The 6,313-nt window shown below is 40.4% G+C and overlaps 1 non-coding gene across 1 annotated transcript; it reads right to left on the bottom strand.

Annotated features, from left to right (window-relative positions):
* Positions 1–1,456: 1,456 nt before the first annotated feature.
* Trnap-cgg lies at positions 1,457–1,528 on the bottom strand. Its single transcript has one exon. It is a non-coding gene; the product is annotated as a tRNA-Pro (tRNA).
* Positions 1,529–6,313: the final 4,785 nt, after the last annotated feature.

The raw sequence follows: 6,313 nt of genomic DNA, 5'->3' as shown, positions 1-6,313 counted from the left end.
TTTCTCTCGCTAAACGGCCGTCTAATTGGAACCAAACCGCAGTCGCGGTCGGCTCGCGCGGGAAAGGAATCATTTGAGGCGATATGATCTCTCCTCTCTCGCCACGAACAGTCACTGCGACGGCGTAAAATCACGCAGCACACAAATCAGTCCCACTTGAAAATGGAATCGTCTTCTCTCCGACTAGTAACTGTAGTAGCAATAATTAAACGCACCTTCAGCAAGTTAACACCTTAAGAATCCTAACTTGTCAGGCGGTCTCCTGACAGAGTTACCGTTTAATTCCTTATGTTTTCGATATGTAAGAGTTAATATGAATGAACTAATCGTAAGAAACTCAACCCTAGAAGAAGTCAATCATAGCGGAAAGAAGTCGATGTAAGAAGAGACTTGATTCAACAAATGAAGTTCAAGAATTATTCCATACCAATTTGTAACGTCAATGCACGAGTCACGTTTGACGTCCCGTAATAGAAGGCACAATACAACCTTACCTATAAAAACTATATCAAAACATCACACTGAAAACGGTATTTATTTGATAAAAATATCTTCGAATAATAAAATCACATCCCCACACACCGTTTAATTTTAATTCAAGGATGCAGCGCAGCAAAAAAAAGGCTAAATTATGATAAAAAATAATTTTGAGTTTTTGAAGGGTCGTGCTGACCAACCCAAGGAGACAAACATTTCAATTATCTTGCCGTTCCGCTTCCATGATGAGGATTCGCCCTCGAGACCATTAATGAAGGTTTTTCCTGCTGATGAAATTCATGCCTCTTTTGCTCTATGTCCTGAAACGCAAAATAATGCAGCACCCAGCTGATAACGTGTGAGAGCGTTTCTTTCACACGACTAGCTTGAAGAAATTGTAAAAAAAAGAAACTAACACTTCTACGCGATCGATCTAGGGAAACTGAATTTTCAAGAGCATCAAACTTTCCATTCTATTAGAGAGCGAACCATTAATGTTTCTCTCAATAATGGAACGATTGGGGTTTAAGTGAAATTAAGTCTTTCGACCTTTCTTGGTTACGCTCTATAAGCCAGGCCTGTGAGTCAACACAACACTAACCCTGTTTCATCCGAAGAGGCTGGAGCTGGGGAGAGGATAAGGGAACGGGGTCTACATCGACGTGATAAGCACAGTGAAAACCAGGGTTTTGATAGGTTCGGGAAGGTAAAATGCCGCTACGTCATTGAGAAGACGTAAAGTACCATTTAGTCTTGTTTTAACGACGAAATGTTTTATTTCTTTCAATTTTTCTTTATTTAACTTCAAACCCCCTCAAAACGGCTTATTTGAATTACAGTGGGGTAATTTAATGATCAACAATGCAGGGAGATCACAAAAAAACCAAGCCCAGGATAAGGACAAAGCGGGACTCGAACCCACGACCTTTGGTTAGGCAGAGGAGGACTTTACCACACCGCTCACAAGGCCAGCAAAAATGGGCCTGTCCGGGATTTGAACCCGGGACCTCTCGCACCCGAAGCGAGAATCATACCCCTAGACCAACAGGCCGACGTGAAAATCATGAAAAAGCAGCCGACTGTTAGGCCCCACTCTCACGCGTGGAAAGCTACAGCGGATAAAGTACTAGTCCATTTAGTACGAGGTCAACCTTGATTCCATCGATTAGCTAAGTTGAAATAGATGAACTTTGTACCCAGCTGGAATCAATGGCTGTAAATTCGTATGAATGACAAACATTGATTTTACTCCGTATCCAAATAATAAAATAAATTGGTGGCCTCGGTGGCGGTGGGATAAAGGCCTTGCCGGCCATACCGCAGGTCGGGGGTTTGCGTCCAGCCTGGGTAAGTGTTCCCTATAACAGTGGCGCAGCGAGGGGGGGTTTTGGGGGTTAAAACCCCCCCTCCAGAGCTCAGAGAAAATTTTAAGTTAAATACATTTTACTTGATTGGATTGATATTACTAATAGAAAAGTGTAAGGATTAATGAAATATCCCTCAGAAAGCCGTAAAAACTCACCATTTTGAAGCATTTATCATAAAATTCCGCAAGTTATTAATCTCTCACCAACCGCTTATCCTGGTGGGTATTCCATACCCCCACACACCCCGGTATTAGTTGCACCTAACCCCCCCCCCCCCCCAGACTGAATTCCTAGCTGCGCCCCTGCCCTATAATGGGCATGTATGTTTGTGCGGTGAATTTCTAATGTTAGAACTCCCGTTTTAGAGACCGTTTGAGGGAAAGTTAGTAAACACATATAGCTACAGATGGATTTGTTCAATTAACTACTAACGAGGGATCAAAAGTAAGCATAAATTTTATTTTATTTGCTTTAATAGGAGAGGAATGAAAATATTTGCCTTTCACTACCTTAATTGGTTTTTTTACCTCTGCCATCACGAACCGTATTTTAACACTTGTGTAGGGTATTAGTGATGAGATATCGCTTTTAAGCAACTGCTGAAGTAATCAACTTCGTCGTGTAAGCGAGGCCTGGAATTTTTTCTTTCGAATTCAATGGAATCGATTCATCGCGAGGCTATGAGCATCAAATTCCCTCTCTTTGGTGGTGTAAGTGCCTTGAAATCCTGCACGGATTCCTCAGGATTCCGATCTCGAGGCCTGGTGTAAAAGAACGGGACTTTCATACTCTGCACCTCGAGTTGGGGGAGGGATGAGGAAACTAGAAGGAAAAAAAGGAAAGAGGCACCATCGCTATTGTGATACCGACGACGCCGCCGTGATAGGGATGGGAGAGGAAGGAATAGATTGGGAGAATTTTACGCAGTCATAAGGGCGACGCGAGCTACCTCTGGCGAAACATTTAGGATTCAATTTATTGAGCAATTGAGAATGGATATCTTTCGGAGCGACACGGAGAACATCTTATTAGAACCCCACTTTATTTACTTGTCCGACAGACACGATAACTTACGAGAGATATAATGACGAACGGATAGGTGTGGGAATTCGTATTTCCCCCGGACAATAAAAGACTTTCTATAATGTTAGGCGGAGCTTCGGTAGAACATATCCATTTAAATGTTAACGGCTGGTGTCCTAATACCCCCCGCAACACGCCTATAGAGTTGGCTTGCGGGGTAGTATATAATACGCTCAGATGAACCAGAGTCACAGTTCCAGGAGAAAGGGAACACCACCGTTTGAGAAGGATGATTCAGAGATTATATTCTCGATTTAATGCAGTGACGAAAACGTTTGGAAACAGAGGAACTAACAATAAGTAACGGTCAACCCCTCCAAGTACCGACCATTTCCAATAAAAAAGCTGCACTGGCCAGTCCCAAGGATTTGTACACCAAGACCATTCCCTAACGATCTTTCACACCTGCTTAGGATCTCTGAGTTAATGTATTTAAGAGCCATATTTTTTCTTCTATGCATAACTGAAATATACCATGACTGAAATGAGAAGTTCCCTGATCACACTATGCCATACTTGTCGAATTGAGTGTTTTTGACGGTAGCATTTGTAGATAGGTTGTTTATTTCGATTTAAATTATTATGTACATTGATTACATCACTCACAAACTAGGAAAGATATCAGAATTGCATTGAAATGCATACTGGTGTACATATAACTCATAATTTGTTTTCACTTTTTTATAACATTAATGAAGTTGGGTATTTTCACGTTGACCAAGGTTAACCTTTAACCAGTGACGTGAAACATTCGTTAAACTACCAGTGGCGTGCGGTCTGTGAAACCACAATAAATCAAATATTCATAAAATGTTGCGACGACATTTTTATTGCTAAGGTTTATACTTCTTTATCTGCTAAACTATTCTAAACTCTATATTTTATGCGTTACCAATATGTATCAATTTTTCGATAAAAAGGTAATTTAAAACAGGATCCAAAAACTGGCGTCAAAAACACTTGAAACATTACTATCGTGTGTCAATATCTCGCCATATTTCAAAATAATGCCTTCAATTTTAAAGTGGAATGCCTAACTAATTAGAAACAATAGAACTTATCTCCTTTGTTCCTTTTCTTGATGCATTCTGCAGGCATGACTTGAGGCCTCTCGTAGCGCTATTTAAATTAATTTGCAAATTTACGGAATCAAATAATAAAATCGCTTCATATTAAGAGTGCTATATCTTTATTGTACAAAAATATGAAGCTAACGATGATTGTAGAAGATTAAAAGAAGTCATTTTGAAAATATTCATAATTTCAAAAACGCAGCGGTCCCTCAGACCGCACGTCACCATTTAAGGGTTAAAAATACCCTTTCCATGGCAGCCGCCAAGTGTTTTCCTGGGTTCATTTACTCTGAGCATGAGGCTGGTCCCTTTAAGTCGATCCTCAATGGTCATTAGGCCAGGGCACAGTTCGCTTCCCTTTGCTTCGCCTCCGCTGATAATCTTCCTCCTTCCTGTGTCCTTGGTGCGATTCCCAGGGCGTCGCTTCCGCTGGCCTCCGGCCGAAGGACCTCTTCGCGAACACAGCGCGCCCACGCGGACGTGCGCAAACAAAAAAAAAAGATTGCTGGAAAAGAACGCCCCCTAATGATGCCATCCGAAATCCACTTCCCATACGCTCGTTGTCCGACTCTTCCTTTCACTTTCCGAACGTCATAATCCGTTCTTCCCAAGGGCTCTCTCAGCGCCACTCGTGTGTGCCGTTGTGCTGAGCATTTCGAAGCATTCTGAATGAGCAGATTCTCCCAGTCATCTCGAGCGTGGGGTGCTCGACCCTGGAATGTAGGACTAGTGCTTTTTTTCTTTTTCCTTCACAGGACTGCTTATTAATTGCTTCTGAAGGTGTGCCAAAACAGTCCAAATTACTAGCGCCAAGAATTTACGATGAATTGCTGGTGGAGAGTTTTTTCCGACTTAAAACTGGTAGTTTTCTCAAATTTAGCCTTGATTTAAGAGAGCCTTCAAGGGAATTCTATTAAATTTATTGGTAAAATTATTAGTATGACCTGCAGTTGCGATAGTTAGAGCATTTTCAGTTGTCCCATTCTCTAAAATAAGCATATTAGACGAAAAAGGATTTTACAGCGGTTTTTGGTGAGTGCATTAGGTACCCATCGTCTGAAAAATAAGATTTAAATATCAAGGATCTGAAAAAAATCTTCCGTAATTAGCGCTTGGTTATGTACCATAAAAAAAACAGATTTCCAGCGCTACCATTACCATATTTCTACCCTATTTTTAATTTTTAAAATTTTATTTATCTAAAGTTACTTATTAGAAGCGATCAGATATGAAAAAATGTAATGTTATGCAACCTTTTCCTTTCTAGATTTTTGCTGGGTTCATCCTACTATGCTGTTCGTCATTGCAATAAGAGTTTCATGGAGAATAATAAGGAAGCAATCCGACGAAAATTTGATTGAGAGGTCGATGTTTCAACGTATTTTCAGCTAGGAATTGCTATCCATAAATTGGATTGGTAAAGCAAATTCCTATGATAAACTTAAAAGTTAGCCTCTCTGCTTTCGGAGAAGTTAACGTAGCATGGGAATTTAATTAAACATGGATAGCTTGACGATAAACGTGGCATATTGCCACGGTAGGCACAGAGTGTACTTCACGCTCGGGGAATGCCTTATCCTGTGTAAAGCAGGCAAGCATATTTTATTATAACTCACAAGAATGAGATCACTGTCAATCGTAGCTGGAGTTCTATGTTTATTGGAATGAGAAATAATAAGCGACATCATTTCCTCGATGAGACTTGGAATTCATTGCCAATATCTGTGAATCAGGTTCTTCATGGGTATTCCAGAGTAAAAATCTTTAACATGCACACCTCCTTTCTCAACAAAATTATTTTATCCCTCAGCGATCGCTGATACCATTCTGATAATGCATCTCTCGGAACCCATCGAGCGAATGGTTTCTCCTTAAAACTTAGTAAGTCTCGAAGGCCATCTTTCTCGTTATTACGTCCCTTTCACATGGTGTAATATACCTCTATCTCCAAAACGATTCCACAATAAAGTATTTTCAGTTTTCTAGAATTTTCATATAATTTAACTTTCCTAATTAATGTGCGATTCGAATTTTAAGCTTGAGGAACACTTTCTCATTCGCATGAATGGTATATCCTAAATGTGTTGTCATACACCGCGCATGTAAATGGGTTTGCATAAGTCGCCAACAGTGTCGCTGATGGACAAAATGATCCGTGTGTTGTGGGGAAATAAGGAAAAATTAGGGGTGTTAACCGAAATTTATGTGGATGATGATGTGATCTATCAAATTCTATACTTGTCAATGCTGTTCCTCGCAATTACAAGCATTTTACTGCAAAATATTGGATGAAATTGGATCGCATTGCACTTA

The sequence above is a fragment of the Ischnura elegans genome, chromosome 2 (genome assembly GCF_921293095.1).
Source record: "Ischnura elegans chromosome 2, ioIscEleg1.1, whole genome shotgun sequence".
In the NCBI taxonomy this organism is placed as follows: Eukaryota; Metazoa; Arthropoda; class Insecta; order Odonata; family Coenagrionidae; genus Ischnura; species Ischnura elegans.
This window is presented reverse-complemented; position numbering and strand designations above follow the sequence as displayed.